This window comes from Pinus tabuliformis, chromosome J (genome assembly GCF_031772625.1).
Source record: "Pinus tabuliformis cultivar Carrire ecotype Pingquan chromosome J, CPIR1, whole genome shotgun sequence".
NCBI classification, from domain to species: Eukaryota; Viridiplantae; Streptophyta; class Pinopsida; order Pinales; family Pinaceae; genus Pinus; species Pinus tabuliformis.
This window is the reverse complement of record NC_142295.1, coordinates 372,332,132-372,340,424: the sequence shown is the minus strand read 5'-3', so window position 1 is coordinate 372,340,424 and position 8,293 is coordinate 372,332,132.

Genomic DNA, 8,293 nt, shown 5'->3' with positions numbered 1-8,293 from the left:
TAAAGATCCATCTATTCATCGTTGCTTCTTCCATATCGCTGCATAGAGTAGCACGCCTCAACTTTGAAGGAAAGATACCCGCAAGAATTGAAAAACTGCTCCCTGAAAATAAATAATTTGAATTCCTCTAGGGGGCAGTAGGGGATTGGAAAGGGATTTGGAAGGATACCGGAAGAATTAAAAAATTGCCACTGAAAATGGATGATTTGAATTCATTTTGGGGGAGTTGGGAATTCAAAAGAGACCGGGGGTCCTGGACCTGTCACCTCCAACATTAACTTGACAATTAATTCGACGTACACCGGCAGTTACCCAACTCCCGGAAAAATTTCTAAAACCGTTCCGCCACGACATTGGATAGATTATTAACGGAGACCGTGACGGAGATGGAGGGGCCCATTTTGCCACGTAGAGGCGGTCGAGCTACCTGCAATCAAGATAAGCTTGGCGCAGAGGTTGGGCCGAGGCCTGCAACGGAATCGCCCTTTTGCAGGGATATTGGTTGGAGCTTACCGCTACAACAACCTCATCGCAAGACCTGCTGTTTGCAAGGTCCCAGGGCCGCGGATTAACTGCGCAGCACCGAATACAGAGATTTCCGTGTGCAGAAATGGTGAGGGTTTGACCCATTGATTCGACCGCAGCGGAATTATTGGGAGGCTGCATACAGTCAAACGACCAAGGAATAGTTTTTCAGAGCCATTAGCACCAGGAATTTATATTTTAACAACCATAATTTCTCATAAGCTGACAAGACTACCACAGATGTCACCAGGACATTGTCAGTTGCCAACTGTTGATATGAATTGTCAGGTGCTGGTAGCATGCTTCCGAACATGCGCGTTAGAGGTAGACTCATCTGCTAACCCTTAGAGCAAGGCAGTGCATGCCTTTCAGAATGTTGCTTGATACAATAGGAACATTCTTGAAGACCGAGTTTTTTGTTCCAATTGCCCCATCTCCAAAGAGGATCTAAACACTATCAAAACATAGGAACAGTGTGGGTGAATGATAGTCTGAGCTGTAATGCACGCAAAAGAATTTTTATCATATATTTGAGTGGAAATTGAGTCCCGTGGCTTGAAACTGATTGCGTGAGAGCTTCCCATGTTGGATGAGTGTGAGAAGCATGGAAATTGAAGCGCTAGAGGGAATCACTGTGAGGAGGTGTTGAGCCAAGTCTCGCTGCTATGTAAAGCTTATGTAGTATGAAGCCTGAGTCCAACGTGTTAAGAGTTTCCGGGTGGCCTCTACACAGTACGGAATCCATTGGTTCATGGTGCATTGAAACTAATAACAAAAGTGAAGCCTCAATGCATTAGTCTGCTCGTGCATGCAAATGCTGAGGATGTAGGTGATATATAAGGATTGGGTTGTGTTTTTATTTACTGCTAGAGCATGCAGATTCATTATCTTCGTGTGTGAAGATTAATCTTATTGTGTAAAACTATTTCCTCAATCCGTCACCATGAAATAAGTGGCCTGTGTGTTAAAGCTTTAATTGAGGGACATTGAAAGGTTGATCGCCAATAGCTGGAGATGCGCACTGGAAAAGCTAAGTAGTGAAGAAAGTGTCTTTCCAGTTATTATTATTGCAAAGGAATTTTTTCCATGGGGTAAATCAATTTTATTGAAGAAGCAGGGAAGATAGAAGGGAGGTTAAGTATCGGAATTCATTAATGCCCAGCCATAATGTCATCATTTTACTTTTGGAAGCACCTCAGCAATCGACATGGTAATACATTAGCCAGTCTTCTAGGCTACAATACTTTTGCGGATCAAAAATGGAAACAACTTACAGATCAGAAGCAAGAACATAACAACAAGCCTTTCTCTCAGAAGATCCATGTTATCCTTCAGCAATCAAAGGACATCCAGAAGGAAGATGTAAAAAGCAAGCGTTTCTTTAAACTTGGATCCAAATTGCATTATATAAAGTCCGAAGATGTACTCTTATGATTGGACACATTAAATATGACATTGTCCCCGATAGAGAAATCAGATTGGAAAAGGGCAGGTTGGGCCTTGAAGCCATCAATGATTGTTTTGATACAACCCATGTTTTTGGAGCATTCTTGTGAAAATGTTAGACTCACAGTTGCCTCTTGTCTCAGTTGGATCATAGCTTTAACATCACCACTACAACCTTACAATAATGATATCATGACAGAGATATTGTTGTTGATAGTAGAAACTCTTCGAGGGTTGAACAACATCATGCTTCCTACCTTTCAAAAGCAACACAAAATTCTAGAACTGATGGCAAAGTTTAGCTTTGGCACATTCATGCTAAATCTGGGGTGTGACGAGTTGATCTTTCAGTTGCTCCAAAACTTTTACACCAGTATTACATCGACTCATTTAGACCATGTCAAGACATGAATTTAAAAGATTGTGTTGCCATTCTTAAAAGGAGATGCCGACGTATGCAAGATACTAAGATCGAAATTGTTTACCATCTGGAGAAAAGAACCAATGGTATCACCAACCACCTATGATCTAGTCGAAAAGTTGGTCACACAAAACATAAAATTGCTCAGAGGGGTGCTGACTAGGAAGGAGTTTAGAAAGATTGATGGAAAAAGTAAGAACAAAACCTGAAGCAAGAATGAACTAAGGAGGAGAGGACTATGCTTTATTTGCAAGGGACCTTGGGCACCTAACCATTCATGTTTAGATGATAGGAAGGAGTCAACAAAGGCAGAACAAGAGGAGATTCCTACAGATCAGGGGGACTCTGTTGAAAATGCAACAAGATGATGGAGCTTAGTGAAAAGAAGTCACCTTCACTAAGTGGGCCCGCAGGCTATTTTTGGTGCAAAGTCTATTTTTAGACTATGTCTATTTTTAGACATATGGATCATGGTCTATGAGTTGCAGGATGCTATTTATGGATGATTGGTCATGTTGGTAAAAATAGATGGACTTCTATTTTTAGACATATGGGCGAAGTCTATTTTTAGACTACCAGTGTAAAAATAGAACAATCGAATATTATTAGCTCTTAATAATATTTGGACTATAAACATTATCTTATCCTCTTGCAGCACTTCAGTTCGAGCTACGGATGTGGCACATGCAACTGCCAGAAGGAAATACGTTTTTCCTATGGGTTAGTTGAGCTATTACATGATGGACTTTAGTTAGAACTCAAGTGATTGAGTTTGGTGGAGTTGATTGAGGAGTTGATGGAGTTGTGTTCAGTTTGACTTAGTTGAACTAGTTGTATTTAGTCTAACTGCCAAATACACCAGTGATGAGTGATGTAAATTAATTATTAATTCATTCACTAATTATTAACTCATAAATCAACTAAAGAAGACATCAGTTAACTCAGTGCATGGACAGTTTAGTGGAGACAAGTGTTAGAGGTTGGTGAAAGGGTGAGACTACTATCAGTTGTAACTATAGATGTGCATGAGATTTGCACAATCATTGATGGAGATTGCCAATGAGGATTGCACAGTACAAGCCAAGGGAATTCGAACTTGGATCTGATCTATTCTCAACTTGGATTGCGCAGTAGAGGCAGGCAAACAGTGGAGGAGATTTGAACCCGTGACTTGTTCAGATCTGAGCTAGTTTGTGTGTAGCAGGTGGAGATCGTTCTGAGTACTTGTGAGGAGTATTGTACTATGTATTGCTACATGTTCTCTATCATTATAATATACAGATAGTTGGGGGTTTTCAGCTGTATGCTTTCTCCATTACATACTGTGTTGATATGTGTGATTGATGTTTCAATGTGCACATGCGATTGTTTCTTAATTCTGCAAATTGATGATCAATGGTAGAGGAGGTTATGTATTATGCATGCATTCCACAAATAGTGTATAATCAAGATAATCTCTGTGAATAAGTGTTATATTATTCAAAATTTCTACATGGTATCAGAGTGAAGTTGATCATCAGATATATCATTCAGAAAGTGATTACATTTTATTTCTTCAGGCAGAGTCTGTAATTGAGCCAGGTAGCCTCTGGATTCATCCTTCTTTTGGAAGGTGAGATATCCAGTAAATGCCCATACAGTCAATCTATGTACGAGAAATACTTTGTTCTCACGAATTTTAGATCAGAAGCGGTTGAGTTTTAAGTTGGTGGAATTCAAATTTGCAGCAGTGTTTTCTTGGTGTCGAAGTTGAAATGTCTTTCAACGGATTGCGATTGGAGTATGCCCTTAAAGGCAGCTTGAATTATATTGCATGGAAAGACAGGATGGAGGCAGTGTTAGATGACAATGAGTTGAAGGAGTTCATAGATGCTGAGGTCCCAAAGCCTACTGATGCTGCTCAAGTTGAGGCTTGGCAAAAGAAGACAACAAAGTGTCGAAGGATTCTATTGGAGGGCGTGAAGGATCACATTGTATCCAACCTGCATGGAAAGGCTTCTCCATACTTGATGTGGAAAGCGTTGACAGATTTATTCCAAAGCAAGAGCGACCAGAGGAAGTTGGCGCTCAAGGATAAACTCAGAAACATTAAGTGTGAGAAAGGAGATAGTATGCCGAAGTATCTCACGAAGTTCACCCAATGTCGGGATGAGCTGGGAAGTGTGGGGGTGACCGTCGATGATGAGGACTTGGTGAGCTTGGATCTCCTTGGTCTTCCAAAGAGTTGGCATTCCAGGACTTTATCAATGGCCGGGAGAAATTGCCAGGATGGGAGAGACTTTGGTCTGATCTTGTGCAAGAGGAGATCAGGCGGAATACCAGGGACGGATATTCATCAAAGGCATCTGATGAAGAAAATTGTGCTTTGGCTGCCAAAGCAAAGAAGGGGAAGAACAAGAAAGCTTCTCATTCTAGTGCGAAAGGCAAGAAGCAGGTCATGTCCAAGGTGAAGTGTTTTCACTGTCACCAGCACGGACATTATGCCACAAATTGTCCACAGAAGAAGAAAAATAAGCAAGCTGTTGGATCTGTAGTGGGAGAGGCCTTAGCCTCGCAGTTTGAGCTGGATTTTTCACTGATCGCATGCTTGGTATCAAGTGTGATGGGATCGGTATGGTTCTTGGACAGTGGTGCATCTTTTCACATGACAGGAGATCGAGATTTGTTTTCTGATCTGGATGAGAAATATCTTGGAGTGCACATCGAGATGGGCGATGATGGTAGATATAGTGCGACCGGTATCGGTACCATTTCCTTTGAGAGGGAGTCTGGTAAACCTTTCATATTGAAGGAAGTGATGCATGTTCCAGGATTGAAGAAGAATCTTATCTCTGTGGCGATGTTAGAAGACAAGGGATATGATGTTGTCTTCAGCGAGGGAAAGGCTTTCCTACGCAGTAAGACAACTGGAGAAACCCGGAAGATAGGGGTTTGAGTCAAGAACCTTTATCAATTGCATGTAGATGGCTGCGCAGCAATGGAATGCAAGGTAGCAGGATCGGTGAGCCGGGATGATGGCGAGCTGTGGCACCGGATATTGGGCCACCTTCACCATGGAGCCTTGAAGATACTGCAATAGATTTCTACTAGGCTTCCTAAAGGCACTCTTGCACAGTCAAATCAGTACAAGGGGTGTACTTTGGGAAAATTTGTGAAAGTCACCTTTCACGAGAAGGATGGTCGCGCCACGACAATCCTTGAGAGAATTCACACAGACGTGTGTGGACCTTTCTCAGTAGCTTCGACAGCAAAGCACAAGTACTATGTGATCTTTGTTGATGATTTCTCTCGAAAGTGTTGGATCTTCTTCATGCAGAAGAAGAGCGAGACATACTCAAAGTTCTGTGAGTTCAAAGCACTGGTCAAGAAGGAATCGGGGAAGAAGGTGAAGGCTCTTAGGAGCGACAATGGTGGTGAATTCATCTCTGGCGAGTTCAAGGACTTCTCCAGTGTAGAAGGGATTCGAAGAGAGCTCATAGCTCCCCATAACCCACAACAGAATGAGGTTGCTGAGCAGAAGAACAGAACGATCGTGGGTGTTGCACAGGCGATGTTGCATGATCAAGGCCTACCCCTTCACTTGTGGGCGGAGGCATGCAATACTACAGTATATGTACAGAACCGTTGTCCTCATAAGATACTTGGCATGAGTACACCCGAGGAGGCTTATTCTGGTAAGAGGCCCGATATTTCCCATTTGAGGATTTTTTGTTCTCCTGTTTACATGCATGTGACGAAGAATGCTAGGAAGAAGCTGGAGCCGACCGTAGAGGTTGGGATATTTGTGGGGTACACTAATACGCCCCACAACTATCATGTGTATTTTCTAGACAGTCACAAGAGTGTTGTGCAACGGGATATCAAATTTCAGGAGGAGAAAGTGATGAAGTGTTCGCTTGAGAGGGAGCCACACTTGCATGCAGATGAGGAGCTATTAGTTCCTAAGGATGAGCTTCAGAATGTGGATCAGCCACAAGATGAAGTTCATGGAGTGGAAGAGACCACTCATGCAGCGCCAACCATCAGAGGGCGAAAGCGCACTACAGAAGCTGAGCAACTGGCTCAAGATGCACAGAAGGTTGTAGGACCACCTACAGCATAGCGTAGATAGAGACAGTCACCTGATCGGTACAATGGATACATGGCTCTTGTGAGCAAATGTGTCGTGACTGAGCCATCCTCTTTCGAGGAAGCTGTGGAGGATCCTGCATGGGTAGATGCCATGGTGGAAGAGTATGATTCGATTGTCAGAAACAGTGCATCGGAGATTGTCCCAAGACCGAAGGGGAAATCAGTGGTGGGTTCGAGATGGATCTACAAAGTGAAGCAGGCAGCTGACGGGAGTGTGGAGAAGTACAAGGCAAGATTTGTTTCCCGAGGCTTCTCACAGATAGAGGGGATCGATTATGAGGAGACCTTTGCACCTGTCGCAAGGTATTCTTCCATACGGACGATTCTTGCTCTCTCAGCGCAGATGGGGTGGCACATCCATCAGATGGATGTGAAGACTACGTTCCTCAACGAAGTCATTGAGGAGGAGGTGTACATAGAGCAGCCTAAAGGTTTCGAGATCTTTAGCAGCGAGTCACATGTGTGCAGGCTCAAGAGAGCGCTATATGGGTTGAAACAAGCACCTCGTGCTTGGTACACACGGATAGACAGTTATTTCACCGGACTTGGATTCTCCAAGAGTGAGGCAGATCCTAACCTATACCAGATTGTGGTGGAGGGTAAGTTGCTGATCATTGTACTTTATGTAGATGATTTTATTTTGACGGGAGATGAGCTGTTGATACTTTCATGCAAGGAGGATCTTGCTAGAGAGTTTAAGATGAAGGACTTGGGCCTCCTTCATTATTTCCTGGGATTGGAAATTTGGCAGCACAGTGATGGACTATTTGTTTCTCAGGGTAAGTATGCCCGGGAGATACTGGAGAAGTTCAACATGCATGGCTGCAAGCCTGTTGATACTCCTCTTCCTGGAAGTTGGAGGAAGGAGGATGCTACTTCAGCGAAGGTAGTGGATGCCGCTGTTTATCGACAGTTGGCGGGGTCACTTATGTATCTGGTCAATACACGACCCGATATATGTTATGCTGTTAACCAGCTTTCACAATCTATGGTTAAACCAACCAAGCTCTTCTGGAAGGCAGGCAAGCATGTATTACGTTATCTCAAAGGCACATCGGGATATTTTTTGGTACAAACAGGAGGATGAGGTGAAGCTATGTGGCTTCACGGATGCAGATTGGGTAGGGAGCCCAACGGATAGAAAGAGCACATCTGGAGGGATCTTCAGTATCGGGTCGACAACGGTTTCTTAGTACAACAGGAACTAGAGATCCGTGGCAATCAGTTCAGCAGAGGTCCAGTATATCGCAACAAGTTTGGCTGCATGCGAGCCTATATGGATGAGGAAGATCCTGGTCGGGTTGTTCGGGTCACACTTGGAGCCTACTGTGATTTATTGTGATAACCAGAGTTGCATTAAACTCTCAGCTAATCTAGTATTTCATGATAGATCCAAGCACATCGACATCAGGTACCATCATATCAGAGATTGTGTGCAGTGGAGAATCATGTTACATTCATACATTCCCACGGAGGATCAGGATGCTGATATCTTAACGAAGGCACTCACCAGGAGCAAATTCGAATACCACAGAGGCAGGATAGGGGTTGCAGATAATCCATATTTTGTTGAGAGGGAGTGTTGAAAATGCAACAAGATGATGGAGCTTAGTGAAAAGAAATCGCCTTCACTAAGTGGGCCCGCAGGTTATTTTTGGCGCAAAGTCTATTTTTAGACTATGTCTATTTTTAGACATATGGATCATAGTCTATGAGTTGCAGGATGCTATTTATGGATGATTGGTCATGTTGGTAAAAATAGATGGACTT